At 40.5% G+C, this 20,771-nt stretch overlaps 1 protein-coding gene across 7 annotated transcripts in view; it reads right to left on the minus strand.

Moving 5' to 3' along the window:
• Window positions 1–20,771, minus strand: part of EYA2 (EYA transcriptional coactivator and phosphatase 2) — a 90,110-nt gene that overhangs the window by 59,410 nt on the left and 9,929 nt on the right. The window contains exon 1 of one of the 7 annotated variants that reach the window (XM_048963109.1): window positions 18,766–18,870. The exons of the other annotated variants lie outside the window; for them this stretch is intronic. The gene's annotated coding sequence lies outside the window, so the exon portion shown is untranslated. Of the gene's footprint in view, window positions 1–18,765; window positions 18,871–20,771 lie in introns of those variants that run through there. 7 annotated transcript variants of the gene reach the window in all.

Raw genomic sequence — 20,771 nt, forward strand, 5'->3', positions numbered from 1 at the left:
TCATATCAATATATGTTCTTCCTACTCCTAGCAAGGCTTCTGTACTACTCCCTTCTGTGGGTGCTTTTTCCCCAGCCCCCAGGCTGCAGCCACAGCTCAGTGCTGAGAAGAAAGGGAGCAGGCAGGGCTGTGATCCCCCCGCACTTCCTGCAATTAACCCGGGAAGAGATTGAAAGAAGATAGACCAGGGGAAGCACCAGCATTTTCTGGTTGATCACTCCAAGGTAAATGTGGCTAGAAGCACTTGAAAGGGCATCAGAACACATACAAACACACAAGGCTAGCTACCTTCACCACTGTTTCCTACGAAGGCACAGTCTGAAAAGTAACTTGAAAATTCAAAGTGATGGGGTTTGCACCACAGACTTTCAATTTGGCAGCCTAACCAGGAAATACATTATATAATTGCTGTGAGTCACTGTTATGGGTTTGTTTTTTTTTTTTAATTTCAATAGCAGAATTTCACTCTGAATAAGTCAAAATGAGGAAGTCTAATTTTTCAGAATGCCTTTCTTGCCTAGAGAACCTGTTTGCTAAATGGAGCAACATCTGCAAAAGACCTCGTTGTCTGCCAAAGAACAGCTCCACTCTCTTGTTGCAGACAATTAAATACCAAATACAAAAGCTAGGCAGGTAAAGAAACACTTCAAGATTATAACATGGAGTCACTTGAAAATTAAATTTGCTTGCATGTATATATGTACAGATATATGTAAATACACATAAACACAAGTGCATAAAATCCCTCCCAATTTCTACATTTCTCTTGGACATTCACAATTACAAAACGCCTCTTCCTACTCAGATATCACTGGCCACTGGTGCTGCTCATGGCTGCAGAAATCCATGCAGGCCGCTCCAGCTGCACACCCAAGACCCATCACACCAAAGGACTGCTTCATGGCTCCACAGACAGGTTGCAGCAGGGGCCTGGCTTGTTAGACTGATTTGTTACAACATATGCATCTCTTTTCACTCCAAAGAACTGTGCCTCTTATCACTTCTCTTCAGACTCTTAAGGGCTAAGAATGTACTTAAAACTAAATTATGAAAGTATGCTTTAGAGAAAAACAAGGAGATTTGGAATGAAATAACCGCTGATAACTTTGATATTCATGCTGAAACACGCTGCCTTCTGTTACAGAGTGCACAAGAATGTTTTTTGCTTTGGAGTCCTCTTGTTACTTTTATCCCTTATTCTTGTTACTTATCCTATTCCTACCTGTGACACCCTGGGTGCACCCACCTGGATCCCAGTGGCCAAATAACAGCACAGTCTAGGAGAAAGTATTGCCAGATAATACTTTGTGTGAATACATACAGTCAGTGAATCAGGATGAGACAAAATAAAATAAAATGTTATCACAAGTCATAGAGGGCTCAGGAGGGAATGAGCTGTGAAAACAGCACACTAAAGCAGTAGCCAAACAGGCCTGAAATAGCAGAGAGCTGCTATGGCTGCTGGCTGAACACATCCATGAGTTACAGAGCAACATCTTCATTGTACAGGCTTCTTACTGCAAACAACCTACTTTGAGCCATGTGCCCCACTCAGACCCTTCCACCCTATCTTCATGAGAACTGAACTTCAGTAGAAAACTCACTTTTTCTTCTGCTGCTTAAGGGAGGGTAGAGGGGAGCTGACAGCAGTCCCTGCACGCAGCAGCACAGTGAGGCATGAGGGTGCACAGTGCCACATGGCTGGCTCTGACACCCACTAGGGAGAGATGTGCCGTTGTTGAAGGAGGATCTACGACTAACAGTTTGGACAAGATGCTCAGGACTGTATCATGGCTTCTGAAAGAGTGAGAAAGCTTTCATTTAAGCCCTTTTTAGGCACTGGAAAGTGCTTTAAAATTTTCAGGTAAAACTTGTTACATTATTGCAGTACCAGTACCCATGCTGATGAATGACTATCCGGAACACAAGACAGCCAAGAAAGAGGTGAGGCATGAGAGCTGTCCTTCAGGGCATGTTCTCTCACTCATTTTTGATCCAAAAATTCTCCATTCCCAGACTATGAGAATTTCTTCACCCTTTTGATTTACTCTTTAAATCTGTCAAAGTCCTGCACTGACTCCAACAACTCAGTGAGAAAGGTAAGGCTGCCCCTTTATAACAGGCTTGTGTCATCACCTCTATTGTCAGCCTATAAAAGAGTGACATTCAGGGAATAATAATTCAAAAAAAGCTATGGGAAAAAGAACTATGAAATGTACGTTAGCAAAGGGACCTTGGATGTGAGGAAAAACTCTAGCATAACAGTACAGGTGAGGCTGGAGTGAGAATGACGTACCTTCTCCTTGATTAAATCCCCCAGGTCAACGTTGCTCCAGAAGCAGAGACCAGAGAAGACATGAAGAGAAATGTCTGCTGCACACGTAAAAGGCTGAAAGCTCTTTCTCTGGGACTTTCTTACCCCTGGTTGGGGAAGGGAAGACTATCTTGTCTGTCTGCACATCATTCTCAAGGACTTACAAGCAAAAAAAGCTTAAGTGTACAAAAGATTCAAGGTGTATTTCCTCTATTTCTCAACTATCTTGATGAGGGAAAACACAAATGCCAGCCTCGCTGTCCCAAATGTAACTGATCTTCTACATATCAAAATAAAATGCAACAAAGTGTGTGGACTCTCTAGAACTCAGGACACTCTCTTAAGAAACTGGAAGTAGTGGAAAATGTAACAACATGCCTGAAAACTTCGTTCTCTTTTGGCTTGGTCTCAAAGTCTGGAATCTAAGCAGCCTCCCCTGGCTCCTTGTATTTAAAAATTAAAAAAAAAATCATTGTGGTAGCCCATTATTATGCATAAGAAATAAAGAAAATTAACACCCCACCTTGGCTTCTCTATTTGCTTCTCTCTGCCTGATAGATTTCTGATTTAGCGTCAGGCAGAGGGAAGGGGATTTTTTTTTCTATGTTTAGGGTTTTTTTGAAGTGGTCCTCTCTAACGTATCAATAAATCAGAGTTTTAAGTTCCTGAGTAATTGCTGATTTAACATATCTGTGGTGGCAATGGGATGCAAGCTCTGTCAACTGGTCTAAGCACATTTTGCCTGCCAACGCAATGAATTCCCAAAGCTCAGCATGGCATGACTGGGAAGGACTCGAGTCCCAGTTCTGCAAAATTGGGACTGAACATTAAATAATGAAGTCAAGAGGCCTGTACATTCTCACTAAAGAAAAACACCCTTCAAACTCCAACCTTGCTCTCTCTATTGATGCAATGTGAATTATGGTCATTGGTGCAAGAGAATGATAGTCTTCTTCTCTGGCCTGATTCTGGAAGGTTGAGCCTTCACCTTAGTCAGCATTCAATGCAGCAGTCAATTGAAGGTTTGTCCAGGTTCCAGGAAATCCTAAAAGATCACCTCTTTCCTATCCCAAAGACAGCGCACATTACTTTACCCACTGAGGGCTCTGAATTCATGTCTCCACTGCATGGACTTGCCGTTTTGATTCCAGCTCATAGTGGTGGCACTATGGCTCATCACCAGCAATGCTGCAATTCAGGAAATTGTCATCATCAGCCTTGTGTTGGCTCAGTACGTCCTGACAAACTTGCATGTGGTGTTATTCTTGTTCCTATGCGAGCATTCGTGTGACCCACCTGGCACAAACTTTGCAACATTCCCACACTGCTACCATCGCTTCTAACGCACTGAAGCCAATACTCAGCTCCACACCCAGTTCTCTGGTTGTAATCCATCGATACGCATGGATGAGCTGATTGAGATGCTCTTCATTTTGTGGTGTGACAGCTGTGCAAGGCTGCCCAGAACACGGCTTGTCTTTCACATCGCTGCCACCGCTGCTGAAATGCACCACCCACCAGCTCACTGTGCTCACACCCTCCGTTTGGTCTCCACAGACATTCAACAATGCCAGCGGGTGCCATTTTTTTCGCGTGGAGGAATCCAGTGACACACCTTTGCTTCATACGTACTTCCAAGTCAGACACCATTTTGTCAGACTGCTGCTCTGCCCCATCTGTCACACAGCAACAAATTGAAATATTGGTGGAAAGGCCCAACCTCTACAGCCATACCACCATCATCGGCTTCTGACATCATGGGCCAATGTAAAATAGGAGGTATTCCTTCCGAGTAGTCCTTGTAAGTGGTTATCCAGGACCACTTGACCCTGAAGCTGCAAGGCTTTAATTGCCCTTGAATTATGAACTCTACCTCTACTTGGATACACTTTACTTGTTCGGACTTGGAGCAGGTCTCATTACCGATCTGGATTTAGTAAATATTGTGTTGAAATAAGTGTATAAACTTGTAACTTTCACTTAGTCACAATCCTATATCTTTGTTTAGAACGAGCAGAGGGTGGTCTTGGAAGACAGAGTATCACACCACTAAATTTTAAGAAAGGTTTATGCAGTCATTATTGGCAACTATTTATGCATATCAGATACACATCTTTAGGAGCACTGAGCTCCTATGTTTTTAAAAACACAAGAAAATATTATTGTTTATATTAAGTTCTTCAGGAATCTGTGTGAAATGTGTAGAAGTTTCTCTGCTGGTAAACACTTCTTTTTTAGTGGAAGTCAGTTACAAAAAATGACAAAAAATAAACAAATTGCAAATTTTGTATCTATATCACTCACCGGAATGTTGTAAAACACTTTTTTGAATTAGCAGACTGATGACAGTTTCTAGATAAAAACCAAGAGACTTGTTTTAAAGAGCCACAGTACAACAGTAGTGAGTGAAGTAATGCAAGCTAACAGTTGCATATCTTGGGCATGTTAGAAAAAAAGACTCATAAAAAGCAACACTGGACTAAAAAACTTCACTTAAGTTTGTCACTCACACTCATTAACAGTGCGAAAACAGCTAAGCAGAGAAGAAACTTACTTGGAGCACATGTTCACAAGTGTTTTCCTTAATATTCATTCAATTAATAGCCTGCTTCTGTGGGTATTGGTGAGTCAGACTAAAATAACAGCCTAGAAATGGGACACTTCGAGGGTTCAGGTGGGCTGAGGTCTAACTTCACAAGTTCTGGTGTGACAATACATTAAAGTGAAAGCTAAGGTGTGTTCAAGATCAGAAAGCTGCTAGCATCAGGTTTATTTTGAAGATGAGACAGGTTTTTACAGGAATGACCACAGGTGATTATCAGACAAGGAAGGGCTAAGGAGAATGTTTGCAGTGATCCTGCCATTCGGTAACTGACAGACTGCAGGGCAGTATAGAAATGAAAACACCAAACGAGAAGTGCATCAGCCCAATGCCATTCACACAAACATCCTTGTTTTAATTTGCAGATTCTGATCTGATAAAGAAAAGCACTTCCTGAAAGTGCCATTATATGATGCTAAGCAGGCTTCAAATGTCTTGCCAAAGTACAGAGGGACACTGACATTTGAACTGCAGGAGTTTTGTTTTCCGCTTTGTTTTTCCCCCTGTGACAACTGCATTTGAATAACTGGAATTTTTAAAAATCCCTATTCCTCCTTTCACCATGATGTAATCCAACTGTTGAAGAAGCCTAACAATGTCAAACAGCTGTGACTAGAGCCAAGTCTGGCACCAGGAGAGACAAGAGTTGGCACCAAACACCATGATCTTTAAAATAAACCTGGCAGACACACTGAAAAGGTTTGCCTTCACTGCCATAAACAGCATACAGAGCAGTAAGTGGAAAAGTGATGAAAAAGACCACAGTTTCATTGCTGGAACAAAGATGCCAATCAGCTAACCACTTACTTGATCTAGCACCTACTAAAGGATTTTACAATGGCATGTCAAAATTAAGGGCAGTAGCAGGGGCCAAAGGTAACATAACAGTGCCTTTCATATGTCCATCACACCAAACTGAGTCCACAGAACCCATCAGGTACCTACTATCGAGGAGCACCTCTGCGCACAACTGCAAGTTTTGCTGAATTTAAAAAAAAATGCATTTTCCATACAAGAACACATCTGTCTCAACACACTTCTCTTTCCAGTACTTCTCAGTTACACTTTCCTAAGAAGAAATTTGCTCTTAATTGGTGAGGCTGGAGCAGTGCTCTGGAAAGAGATGTGTATGCATTTTTTTCTTTGTTCTTTTCTTTAATACAGATAGAATGGAGAAGAGAAATGCAAGTTTTCTTCTCCATTCCCTCTTCCACTCCCAGCTTGAACTGAAAGAGCACGGGCTGATTTCCTGTGCTCTGTATAAGGGTCTGATTAACTGTGATGTGGCCATCTATCTGCCTGCAACTGAACAGATGCCACCATCTTATTTCACACAGGTGAAGAATAGACAGCCATGTAACAGCAGCATTTTTTCAACTGCTTCTAGTTAAGTTTTTAAACTCATCCCTATTAGCACACCCTACATCAAATTCTCCCAAATTTTAAAACTCTACAAGCACCCTGTTCTCAAATAGCAGATTACTTGCTCCAGGCAGACAATCTCTAGTTAGAAGTCAGAACTGTGTGTGATGTATTAAGAGTTTTTGACAGTCTGGCTAGTACTAAAACCTAAAAGAACATTCAAAGCAGACAATAGTCTTCAAGCTACTTATCTGATCCTCAGTAGTAACAATGCACTTTTCATAAATAATACATACAAGCACTCCTAATGGGATATCCATAGGGTTTGTATGAGGAGGTATAAAAGTTACAGCCTTGTGTTGCAACTCACTTGGCACAAATGAAAGGAAAAACTGGGTTTAAGGGTGAAAACTTGACCTTGCCCTTTTTTTCCTTCCCCTTCAAAAAACAAACTGAAAAAAAAATTAAAAAATGAGGATCTAATTGCTATTACCCAACCTTTTCCCAGGGGGCTGCAAGTTCTCCAAACAGAACTGTCAAATCTGAAATCTGAGGACAACATTAAATGACCACAGACCATGGTATCTTTTACAGGAAGATATTTACAGCTTCAGTGACAAAACTAGCACCTTAAAGTCGAGATTGCCTCAGCGAAGAGCAGTTCTCTTCCTACCATGTCACACACCACTCAACTCAGGATCACCACAGTCCAGCTCTTAGGGGAGCCGTTCTGCAGCTCAGCACCTCCGAAGCTGCTCGAGCACCAGGCCAAAACAGGGGACTGCCACAAACACAAGAGTGTCAGGATGATGGCTTCATTTTCAGGACTGCAAAGCAGCTCAGGAAAATTTCTTGCAAGTAGAGAAAATGGCAGCTACCTTGAGTTCATGCAAACAATCTCAGAAAATATTGTCATTACAGATTAGGAAATCCAGCTGCAATCAAAAGTCAACTTTTTCTTCTTGGATATTTGAGAAGACGCTTACGTATGACATTACGAAGGTGACGGCTGCCTTAGGCCTAAAACTCAGACTTGATCTGCAATATCCTTAGCTAGAAGGCAATATTCTCCCACACACACAAGACTTCAAAGGCCCTTGCCCTTTCACAGCCCAGAAGAGCAACTCGACAACCTAGTTCAATGCTGATGCATTTCCTGACACTGGATTAACTTCAGCTCATCGCCTGTGGCACAGTTTCTCTCTGACACTTTTATGGAATAATTTCTACAACCAACAAAAATTTCTTTCTTTGGGCTACTGCAGGATGACACAAATAAAACCAATTGACTCATTAGCAATGTGCACAGATATACTTGCTGACCCTCATTGTTTGCAATGGCTACTGCAACATGAGCTACCAAAAATCAACTGCCGTGCAAAATATCTGTATGCAGTGCTTGGTTTTCCAAAAGAAATACAGTTGCCATCTCTATTCCTTCTTCCCAGAAGAGCAGTCCTGTTAATTCCAGTGAAATGCAAGGAAACAGTAAAATATGTCTGATTTCAGGTTTTTTAATTTAATTTCTGCAAAACAAAAATTGGAGTATAAGACTGTTTTTTCTTCTTTATCCCTCAAATTGCTTTGTCAGAAATGACCGATTTGATGCCATGACCCCATGGTTAGAGCTCTCATTAGGAAGACTCGCATTCAGCTTCAGTCAGTCACAGGTTTCCTGTTAGTAGAGTATTTTACAGAGATGATTTGTATTTAATCTGCCTACCTCTATTTACTTTTGTATAGGAGAGAATACTGCATTTTTCTACTTCTGAGCAAGCTGAGCTCAAAATCATGAAGATAACTGGCTACACGGTTAAATCAGCACAAAGAGCTAAAAGAGAAAGCTATATAGAAATCCAAGTCAGAAGATCAGTTGTACACCTACTAAAGTGCCATGAAAGCAGCATATTTTTGACTTTTTCTGACCACTTGACAGCCTTTCTCCACTCTTCTAATGGAGAGTGCAGACACTGCCTGCAGTTGTCAGTACAGAACAAGAGCTTAAGTCTCACATTCCTATTTTCTCCTAGACCACATAGCATCTCTTTCCCACACCCAACTTCTGCATGCCTACATTCTCGCTTTAATTCACATTTGGCCTAAATTCTCTCTTTCATTCACATTTGGCTGCATAACTCTTCTCTCCCAGTCGTTTTACTCCAGTTGGTCTGTTTTAACCCTCAAGCAATAGGTGCTAGGTATGTTGTGCATCTTCTGTTAGCACATGTCTTGCCATGGTTCACTTTAAGCATAACCAATCTGCTAACCCCTGTACAGCTGCTGGTTTTACAGGCTGTCATCACAAAGACAGTTTGTGTATTTCCTTGCTGGTTTTTAATTTTTAGGAGCCCAGAAACTGAATTTACTCAGTTTAGCTGCAATTTTAAGCACGGAATTTAAATGCCACAATTAGAGAACCAGCTTCCCTTCATTTGGCTTCTCTTCACAAAGTAGCATTGGGGATCACCTAATGTCTCAATATCCTGCATCTCTCACTTCTAACGTGGTTCCTGAACTATTTTCTTTATCCATGTGGGTGTGTCAGGGCAGTGGAAGCTTAGAGACACAAAATCAGCAAGAAAACAGAAAAACAGAAGAACCTGAGAAAAAAGTCAAAAAAAATCTGAAGCATGGGCATGAGAAGAACCTATTGAAATGTTAAGGAACACTAACTGAAAAATACAATCTCTATTCCTTTCTGTGAAATGGAGAACACAAAAATAAACAAACAAAAACCATACAAACAAAATGTGCTTCTGAAAGAACTACATTCCATCTATTTTCCTCTATCATGGGATTATCCAGAAGAACTCAAATTTCTGGCTCATCAGAGAAACAGTTAATAAAGCCTAATAAAAAAAGGCAGCTATTTTCTAGTCTTGTCACATACCACTTTGCCAGTAAATGTATGGGACAAATATCTTGAAAAGTATGCACACGTACCTTAAGCAAAAAACTAAGTTTTTAGAGGAAGAGCCTGACCCTGAGAGCTCTAAGAGTCAAGGTTTTTCTCAAAAGCTGAGTATACATTTTTCCATACAAGCAGCTGAATCATGGATATTTTGAAAAGTAGTTTATAATTCAGCTCTATATAATGTATCCAGTGCCATAGAAAGCATTAAAAAGCATTTTAAACTGAAAGTTGCTGGCATCCACTGACATAGCAGAAGAACTTAGCAGACCCGTTTCACAGCTGGTTTGAAACACAGACAGTTGACACAGTCAGTTTAGTCACTAATGGCCGTTACCTGTCTTACGCTGCAATACCGAAACACAGTGGTGGTCTGTGGACTAATGCAATGTATGGCAAGGTCTGAAGTACACCCTCCTGTCTCCTGGCTGCTGAAGTTAGCTGCAATGCTTCCTAGTGCATTCCAAGGCCAAAAGAAAAAGCCAAAGAAAGGCTATGCATAAACCAGTTATCAAATATCCAGCTGGTTCTGTTGGCCTTTTTGTATTGCTGTAGCACTAAATTTGCAGGTTACGTCCAGTGATTAAAAAGTGGCACAATTCAATAGCACTTGTTTGTGTTTGTTTTAACATGTGGTTTACGTTTGTTTGTTTTTTTGAAGGGGAAAGATTACATCAGAGAAGCAGTGGAATAAACATGATCCTTTGCTGTAAAGCAACTTTTACCCAAGTATGTATTGTAGAGTATAATTCATGGGAAAAGCTACCAAGGGAATTTGAATTTAGAATTCAAAACTGAAGTTCAGTGAATTCACGGGGAAAACAATGAACACTGGGTGTCTCTAAGAATAACTGAGTGTACAGATTAAATTCTAAACAGGCTGGCAAAATTACCTTCAGTTACACCAAAACTTTTGGTTTTTCTACCAAGAAAAGCACTATGGTTTTAGTTAAGAGTACTCAAGTAGGCAGAACTTCAGGTTTAGATCTCACTCCATAATGAGATTTCCCTTTGGTCCATAAAAAAATTGCAACTCCTAGCATCCCCGTTCTTCCTTACATGACAGCAGTCTGGTGGGTGTTCGTACTTCAAGGCTGAGCCACAGTAGAGATGTTACAGACTTGGAAGGCAAACGAGTAAACTTTTGTGGATGCTCCCTGTCAAAACCAGAAATCATTTCTCCATCATATTCTGCCTATAGCATAAGTCAAGCTCCTAGACAAGATCTTCGCTGTTATTTTGTTTAAATATTTTTAAAGACTGCTATCAGGGATAACACTGAGGTAATATGAAAGCTGTGCTTTGGCTTCTCCTCCCCACATTTCATCCCCCAGGTCCCACTTTCTGCAGTTTATTTGGCAGAAGGCATTGCATGGCTTCTCATCCAACACTGCTATGGGAGTGTTCCTAAATATGATTAATTTGCTAATGATACAAATCTCCAAACAGCATGTTAGTAATGTTGATGATTTATGAAATGCCGGAGATGCTTCTTTCACCAGTGATAAGCTCTTGCAAGCCAGTGGTTTTGTAGAAAATCTCTTGCAATTGCTAAGAACATTCTCATCTCTGCATCTTTCCCAGATGGTGCAGAGGCAGAGAGCTGCAGCAAGGATATCTTTAATAAATTGCAGGTTATGTATGCACACAAATAATACAGTGCCAGATTATGAATCTTGCATATGTTCGTATGCAAAAAGCCCAGAGTTTGCTTTGGAACGGAAACAAGCCTCGGTGGTCAAACACCCTGCTAAGTCTTCTTTCCTCCCAGGATTCAAGCGTGCATTAGAAACTGCAAAAACTAGGGAACATATTTCCTTTTCTCAACTGCTCACAATATTGCCCTTGGCACCCCAACAGCCCAAGACACATTAATAGAGATTCTAAAAATAGTCTCAGAAATATTAGCATTTTTTTCACATTTCCTATGCAGATATTCCCTACGTCGCACAATGTACCTGAAACCAACATATGACCACCACACACACCACCTGGTCCCAGCATCCTCTTGACCAGAAAACACTGCTGATACTAAATTGCCCTCAGCTGTGATTAGACGACTTTGATCAATGACACACAGGGTATGGTTTTCTTCTTCAAGCAACATTTCCAGTCAGCTTGTGGTTTCCCTGTGTTTGTTCAAGTTTATGCAGACTATGAGTTATTTTTACCTATGTGGAATAATCACAGATAGCTGAAAATATTTGAGATGTGAGATCTTCACTGCAACCAGCCAAGTTGTTCTTTTTGTTCTGACAAGTTAGCCCTCACTTAACAAAAGTATTTCAGAACTGGAACAGCACAGAAAAGGACAGTTTTGGATCTTTTCCTGAAACATTTGGACTGACGTTATCTAGCAATTCCTATAAAACTAGGCTACTGCACCATACCTTTGCTGAGTGCCATTTGAGCTTGTTTTTCAGTTACTACTTTCCATAAGCACACTGATTTCTGAAATGTTTGGTTAGCTCTCTCCCTAATGTATTTACTTGTCTCTGACATGGGTGGCTGAGACACAGCTGGAGTTCTATCCAATTTCATTGTCTATAAAATAAACCATTAATTTGTAAGCATTAATAAGCACACCATCTATCAGGGAGTGCGTACTCATGGTGACCTGGGGGGACTCTCCACCAGTGGTGCCTCTGAAGTCAGACATTTGTCCCACTTTTGCAAGAGCAACATCTTTATGGCTCTTCAGATTGCAACACTGCACTGAGACCATCTTGAGTCACCTTGAAGTTACTATTCCAAACCAGTAAGAAGTGCAAAAACTGAATTTAGAAAATGAATACAAAGAGAAGCAACAGACAGGAGGACACAAGACTTGGGACTTAGTAAAAAAATTCATTTCATAATTAAAACTGACAATTCAGAATTGAACTGCATGTATTTTGTTAACTTGAGCACAGCTGATTAATGTGTGTGCAATTTAACTTTTACATACCGTCAATTATAAAACTATAGTTGAATGTTTGACAGAACAAATGCTACAGACAAGCAATTTGTTTGTAAATCAATACAATTCTAGTTGCATTTAATAGGCAAAGGAACAGAGTGCCTTACATATGCTTTTTTATATGTACGTCTGTGCTCAAATAACCCTCAGTTTTGCTCATGGCTATTCTACAGTCTTGTCTAAAAGCTGGTAAAGCCATTATTGCCAAAGAAATCTTGAAGAAGTAATTAAGCAAATAATGCCCAAACCTACCTTCATTTTGGTAACACAGTCTTACTGAAAAATATGCATGCAAATAAACCACAATCATCTCTTAATACAAACAGCAACCTATGATACCACAGACTGTCTTCAAGTTAGACAGGGCATTAGGCTTTTAAAACCATTAAACATTTCTTCTAACTCCAAATTGGCTCCACCTTGGTGCTTTGCTTCCAGACTGAAATGATTTGCAACTATTCAGAGAAGTGAGGCTCTAGGACCATTGCTGCACTCCTGGAAACAGAAATGTTTGAGCAAAGGTGAGGAGGTCAGACAAGGGCAAAGTCCAAAGTAATTTTAAGTGGTTCAGCTAAGTAGGGAAAGCTAATGGGAAACCATTTTAATTTATTACAGTCATCCCTTGTGAATAAAAGGACAACGTTTTTCTTCAGGAGCTTGATTACATAGCAGTAAATCCCTCTGTGTATATAAAAGACCTATGGACAGTATAGATCAAATGTCAGAAATAGGTTTGCACTTTATGTTAGATGTGGGAGAAAATACTAGAGTTGGGAATAGTTTTAGATACTCAATCTTTTTAAAAAATATTTCCAAGATATATGAAAAGATGTGTATTTTATTCTGCCATGCTCATCTACAAAGACATTAAGTAATGCTGTCTTTGCAATACACTTTTTTGGACCTTCCCTTTCCAAAAAAACCCAAGCCAGAAACATGTTTTTGAATATAAAATCATGTTCACATTCTCTTCTCTCCCCAGCACTTTCTGCTTCTTTTGCTGGTAATAAATGCTGCTTTAAATATTGGCTCTAATCTCTGCTTCATAGAATCCAGACAGAAGTAAACAAGCAAACAAAGCACAGTTCAAGGTGACAATAATGTTAGAAAAAGGCATCTTAAAGTAAGACTAATACCAGGAAAGGATTTTCTCTAATAGCATACAGGGCTTTTTTCAGCATTTCAAATTGTTTTGGTTTTTTTTTTTTTTCCCTAAATAATTGCTAATTCTGATGGATATATGTGCATAAGTGCAACTAATAATTATTTCATTGTACTGGTCTGAGACGGAACTGGAAAACATTTATGATGGTGAAAATTGCAGCCACTCAGCCCAAGATTCGTATTGAAAAAGAGGTTTGTTTAATCAGAAGCAGGATTTCTAGGTTATGGAGTAGAATGTTTCAGCAGTGAGCAATTACTGAGCTGCCTCAAAGCAGGCAAAAAACAAATCTTTGGCTTACTTAGTAACACAATCATTACCTGTCCATGGCAATTTTGTATCTTGTGCATACCCTGTTTTTCCACACACTTTCCTGAAGTCATGAGAAATGAATACTCTGAGGCAGGCAGTGCTTCAGTTCCATACAGTATGGGGCTGGGTCCTTCTCTGCTGCTGCAGTACAACAGCCACCAAATGTCGCCTGAAGCATGAAACAGTTTTCAAAGTAGTTTCAGTAAAGCTTGTTTTGTCCCCTCTAATTTTCAGAAACCTTGTCCTGTGTTTTGATGCCATCCTACAACACTGGAAACTACTGGGAGATCAATCCTGACAGTGCTCAGGGACTACATCATGTTACACAACATCTCAGCACATGCAACAATGGACAAGAAGCCTTTGCAGAGGTCTGGGGACAAAATTAACTTTACCAAAAGCTCAGTTACAGGGCAGTAATGCTTCTCGTGAGCATTATTCATATACCTAAGGGCAAAATGCAGCCACTGTTGGCACCTTTACTACATATTGCATACTGCTTCATCAGACACTCATTTCCATACTTCTTGACTCCACTGCCTTGAGCTAATGCTGCTGTTTGAACTCTTAGCCACGTTTGGTAAAGATCAGAGTGCCTTCAACGAACCTTCCCATACAGTAGCAAACAGACACTGCTGCAGGTACAGTGTAATTGTTAAACATGTTGAATTTTTAACTTTCAATGCCTTTACCATCACTTAAGAACTTTACGGCAGTTTAGATAGGTTGATATTGACTCCTGCCAAAGCAGGCTCTAATGTTTGTGCTCTGTCTGCCCACAACACTTCCTGTCATTTCTATTGGCTAAATATTCCTTTCTGTGGTTTTGCAAAGTGCCCTTCCCTGCTGAGGACTATACGACAATGGTTGAGTTTCATCTCATCTATGGTTTTTTTGAGCTCATGGGGAGCAAAGGGAGAGGAAGAACTACGAGGGATGGGACCTAAAGCTAAACAAAGCTTCTTTGATCCTTTCGGGATCAAGATGCTGTTAAAACACACGATTAGTAGAACTGTGAATTTATTGGGACGGAATTGGTTACTGTCACTGTACTTCAGCACGAACTTACATTATGATTGTAAGTACAAAGTGTTCATTCTGTTTGTGGCTACGAGAATTAATCTTTTCCATGTGCAGAGAGGCTGCGCGATAATTTAACTGAGATTCCTGTTGGTAGTTTGGGCAAGCACTCATCAGCTGCAGGGCTTTCAACAATACATGAGCAGCAGCTCCAAGAGAAAATGATGTAATTAATGCATCCGAGAGCTACCAAGCAGGACTGGAGTGGTCTGCTCGTTTCAGGGTTTTCTTCCAAGTAGGTTGTCAAAAATCTTGAAACTAAAAGGTGAGTTTCTCCCAAAACACTTCAAATACTTAACTTTGGACAGGATCCAATAACTAATGGATTCTGAATGAAATTGTATGCTTCTAATATCTTACACTGGCCTCAATAATAAGAAAAGGTCTGATCCTCATTATTAAAAATGAAAAAGTAATTTGGAATGTTTACGCGGATGGCAGCTTTATACGCAGGATAGAAGTGCTCCAACTGCATTTTCAATCCAGCTGGAACTGAGTTTTCCTTTTTCTTTTTTTCATGAAATTTCATTTAATATGAGTACTATGTCTTAGTAAGGCAGCTGTTGGCAGCAAGCTGTGAAATTAAAGTTGAGCTGGTTATTATTAAGAGCCAAGACATAATATGCTTTTGTCAGAGAGAAGTTTTTCTTGTAGATATGTAACCTATATTCAGTAATTAAAGTAGCTAGTCAGTCAACCTCACTTGGTGGGAAAATTAATCCTAATTTAAAATATAATTTCCAAGTTGTATAAATTGCAACCAAAAATGGGATTGCTATAGCTCATTTCAGTGAGGTTTTTAAGCATCCAAAGCACCAGTGATTTCAGAAACACAGGAATTAAGGACTCCTAATTCTCACTGCTGTTCTACTAAGATGTGTGGGACTTTGAGGAAGGCACTTCTGATAAGATCCCAAACGGGAATGAAATCAGGATCCTTCTATTTACTATTATCCACTGAAAATTCTTCTCTCAGCCTGTGCCTGGAGGGAATCATACCTGTCTTCTTCCTGCTGCAGCAAATGCTTTTATAATTTCAACATGTAAACATGACCTTCCTCCAGCTTCTCTTCAAAGAAAGCAGTGGTAACTTTCACATCTTGCTCAGAATCTCCTCTGGGATATGCCAAGATGCACATTTCAAAAACATCTACCCAAAGGTGTTCTCAGGGAGAAGGAACAGAACAGGACTTCGTACATTAGAAATCCAAGCCAGGTAAGTAATGTAAGTTTATATATTAACATATTATTACATCATTATCTATATTTATTTATATACTAAAGCATCAAGCTGATTAATCCTCATCAGTTAAGCTGACTACACTTTGTAAATTCATTTACTTCCCAAACTGTTTGCCTTGAAGTTCAGTTATCAAGGGTAGCAGCGAAACTGCACTATCATTCATCTCAGCATTTGCCCAGCTTCAAGTAACTGTAAAAACCAAAGATCTTGCATCTGACCAAAGATACAACGCTAGTTTCTCCTTTCTTCAGACACAGGCTCCTGCAGACTTCTGCAGCCACATGAATCCATTGTCAGCCAGAAGAGCAGCTGGCTTTTTTCCTGGTTTTCTTTGCAGCTAGATCAGTGAGCTGCTCTGTCTCACAGCATGATCGGTACACCAGCACAGGAAAGGAGAAACAAACACAGCAAGGTTGAGGTCACCCCTTTTGATGTCATGGCAGCTCTGAACTTAATCCAGTCTTGATACCATACCTGCAGTCTACTAACACAACTGCTAATAGAGACAGCCTCACTGCTCACAAGGTGACCGTTCTAATGCATTCTAATGGTCTAATGACCATTCAAGTAGGACACTGTAACTAAATCACTTCTCTACTTAAGTGATAGCTACTTTTACTTCCCTGGAAACATGCAGACTTTGAGTCAGCGATTCTTGAATCTATGTTGGGTATTTGTACCTCAGTCCTTTCTGCAGGGGGACATAACTACTTTGCAGGTTTACTTCAGGTCATGCATTCACCTTAGCAGTTGACTAAAGCACTTAGAGAGAGACAAAAAGCTCTACTAGATATCAAGAAAATGAAACAGGAATTAGTGGGGATTGCTCACGGGTGTTCAGTATCAGTGAAGATAGTGGCTGGCTACAGAGTACTTGTAAGCATCTCATCTTAGATGCTGCCAACAGCTAGACTTCCATCAGCTCAGCTGCTACATAGAAGGGTGGAGAAAAAGATTTCCTCATCAGGCAAGTGGCCATTGTCATCTTTATTTTAAAGAAGAAATCTTGGCAGTTTTTCACCACACAGTTCTTTAACTGTAGAGCTTTTAATGGATAAGAATAGGGTTTTCCTCTTGTGAGATTACATGCATTGTTAAAGACAACTGGATCACATCTCTTCTGTATATAAAAAAAAACAACTTACTTGTCAATATCTGTAGAGCTAAAATCCTCAGATCAAAAATATACTTAGGATGTCCATGAAAGCATTCTACAAGTATTACCTTGAAATACAAACTCATAGCAATATAAAAACACAAGGCTGGCATGAAATTGGACTGAGAATAACAGAATACATGAATCACACGCACAACTAATTAAACATGAAAACTGACTTTACAGCCACTTACCTTCACCATTGTACATTAACACTGAACAGAACAAATTTGAGCAGCATATTTTGGACATTTACAATCTGGAAGAAATATTTCTTTTAAACTCGTGTCAGGATAATACAGTTTCTTTTCCAAGGTCTCATGATTTCAGGCCTTCCTAACAGAAGTGAAAAGTGGTTAGGATTGAACACAAGGCTTGGTTGACAGCACTTAAATGAGCCTGGAAATCTTCAAATTTACAGTGTCAGGGATAGCTGAGTAACTTTTAGGCTAAGATCTCAGTGCAAAGCTTACCTATATTCAGTAAACTTGCAAGTTAAAGCAGTCAAATTTTGGCTTCCCTTTTTCATATGCAAAAATCCAACCTCTTCATCAATCATTGTCAGGGACCATCTGAAAAATGCCTCCACAAGTCACATCCCTGTTATTTCTTCTTTACTAATATTTGATTTGTGGATTATAATACAAGCTGTACCTACTGAGGTCAGAGGTCATTAGAGTGTATAAACCATTTGAGGCACTACAAAAAAACAAAAACAAAAGACCAACCAGATACAACTTAAGGCCTGATTTTCAGTAACTCTGAAAAAAAGCCCAATATGCATTACCCTTTAGGAGTAGATGCCAAGAAAAATCTCAGAAGTTCATGTTCCAGTGACCACAAGATTGCAAGTTCCATACTGTTTCTTCTGGTAGTGGTATTTGCACCAAACACAGAAAGCATCCATTTGAGGAAGGACAGAGAGCATCGTGTTGGCACAACAAAACCCTTTCATTAAGGAGACATCTGTGGCCCTTAATAGTATGTCTGCCATGGGAGGCAGCACCTCGCTAGATTGGATTTCAAACCAAGTTCTGCTTGAGGTGTTGAGCAAAAGAGAATTGGCTGCAAGAAGGATAACACAAGACTAGCAGGTTTTGTTTAGCGTAGAATTAAAGGCCCACTGCACAATTAACAAAAGACAACCAGTCTGTCTGTGGAATGGCAGACAATATTTTGGGCAAGAGTTTGGCTTGCCAGAATAAGTGTAAGAATGCTTACTTAAAGCTCTCTCCTGAACCCACTGCCATTCAAACAACTTTTCTAACTTACTTCCCTGGATGAAAGCGTGAATGTAAGGCTCTTGAGAAAAAGAGAGAAGACTCCAAAAATGTTAGTTTGCCAACACAGCAGCTGGGTCTCTTAACACCTGCTGACACGCTAACACCACTTGGTCATCTTCACATGCTACAGGTTAAGCTTTCACCAAGATCCCTCTCAACGTAAACCCTCTTCCTTTGCAAAGAGCAGGATCCTCGCCCTTCTCATTCACCTGTAAAAAGCACCCCTCGTAGAAACGGTCACTTAAAGGATCCAGTCCCTACAGATCAGGAAAGCACAGGTCCAATTTTCTGTGCAGGACCACCGTGCCCACGGGATGTTTGGCATTAGCTCAGAGACTTCTGAGAAGGTGGGACCTAATTTTAGGTTCCGTCGCCTCTTACCTCAGGTGGGACACAGGAGAAGCAGAGCAGCCTCCTTTGTCAGCCTTCTCTTTCCCTCCCTGTCGCCACCTCAAACCAGCAGCAACCCCCGCAGGACGGGAGAAAAAGGGCGGGAAACAGCGCTGTGGTGAGCGCGGGAGGAGGAACGGCGCGGCGCTCCTGACAGGAGGCACCGCCCATGGACAGGGCCAGCGCCCACCCTGCGTACAGAAACGTTTCTTGGTCACCCGTGCCTTACTTCCTCGTGATCTGAGTGACGAATATATTAAAACTGGAAGAAACATAGCAAAATCAATCATTTCTTTCCAATAATCTGCTTCTGACAAAATACAAGTCTCCAAATAGTTGCAGAACAGCTACTATTAAAGCTCGATCTCCAGCAAGAAACAGAGAGCTGTGTGAACACGGCGTGGGAGCTGCAGGACAGCAGGGCTTCCACTGCTGCTTGAACACTGTTACCACAAAGTGGTCATGAATATTGCTTCTTACACGTATGCCTCCTGGTGCAGCATTCACCACTGCTTCCTATGCCTAACTTGCTGCAGTCCTGACACTGAATTGCTGCTTCTGTCATAGACAATTGCCAAGCACAGAGCCAGCCCACAGCTCCCTGAGCGAGCTGTTCGTTTGGATTAAATGCAGGGGAAGAATAAAACAGAAAGCCTTAGAGAAGCAGAGCTGCTGCTGCATATGAGAGTATCCAGTCCTGTAGTGGAAACCAGACCGTTATTGCAACACTTGCACTGGCAAAACACACACAGCAGAGCTCACTGGCACAGCTGCACACTTCACTGCCACAGCCAATGCCTATGTCCTGTTTCTAAAGCTGGTTGTATGTACATGTCTTCTATCCAGCTTTCTCATTCTTGTTTCTCTGTGTTTTAACACGATGCGAGCACAGAGGAGCACTCTCTCCTAGTACTGCGGCTGCTCACAGTCCCCCTTCCTTACTTACACTGTCATGAAACCACAGTTCTGGAAGGATGGGAACTCAACCAAGGATTTGTTATTGCAGCAGAGGGATGACACCAGACATGCAAATTTCTGGACACCAGAATTGTTCTCTGCTGGCAAAAGGGACTTGTTGAGACTGATGTAACAGAGATGCTTAGTCATTGGGGTTGAGCTGTCAGTAGATGCAGATATTCTCTAGCAGTATTCTTTTAAACTGTGCTACGTCTTGGGTGCAAGTCATCGAACACCGTGACAAAGTATAAAAGACATCAGTAAGCAGTGCCTTTAAAAAAAGAAACCAAACAACACGACAATACAGTTCCTCCTCAGAATGCAGTACGTGCACTTTGGGGAGAACTGAACGTCAGTCAGGGCATTACTTCTTGCCAGGGCTCCTCCTCTGGAGCCATATCGAGTGACTTTCCTCCTTGAACATGTCCTAATGAATACCTCTGTAGCCTTCAGGTAAAATCCTTCCCCAATCGTTTTGCCCTGATTGATAGCTTTAGAGCCTTCCTTCACACAGCTTCAGCTGCTTTCCAGACCTTTATTTTTCTCCTTTTTCTAAGTGTCTGCTACAGGAAGTTGCACTCGGCTCTTTTACCGTATGTTTCTCTCAAAACTGACATCTTTGTGTTGTAATGAAGGAACCCCTGAGTATTAGTGACAAATTAGTCACCAGCTAAAGACTACTTTCTTTTTATTTCTATACCAGGTGGAAGATATTAAAATCTCAAGACGAATTTCTCCTACTGTGCTACAATAAATCATCCCCCAGTTTTTTAAGTGACTTAATTTTGCTAGCCTTAAAACTCAAAAATAAAAATCCCCAAACCCTGTTAATAAAGAAGTAAAAGTGTTGCAGACTTCATCAAAGAGACACCATGTTGAAGTACCATAAGGAACATATTTTATTTCCTATATTTATATTAAAAATGAATACTATCTTTTAAAGATGAATCTCCTTCCCAAGAACAAAATATCCTATTTGATAGTTAGAAGCATCACATTAAAAAGTTAACAAAAATCTTTTTCCTTGTTGTTTAATTATC

This window comes from Lagopus muta, chromosome 16, assembly GCF_023343835.1.
Source record: "Lagopus muta isolate bLagMut1 chromosome 16, bLagMut1 primary, whole genome shotgun sequence".
In the NCBI taxonomy this organism is placed as follows: Eukaryota; Metazoa; Chordata; class Aves; order Galliformes; family Phasianidae; genus Lagopus; species Lagopus muta.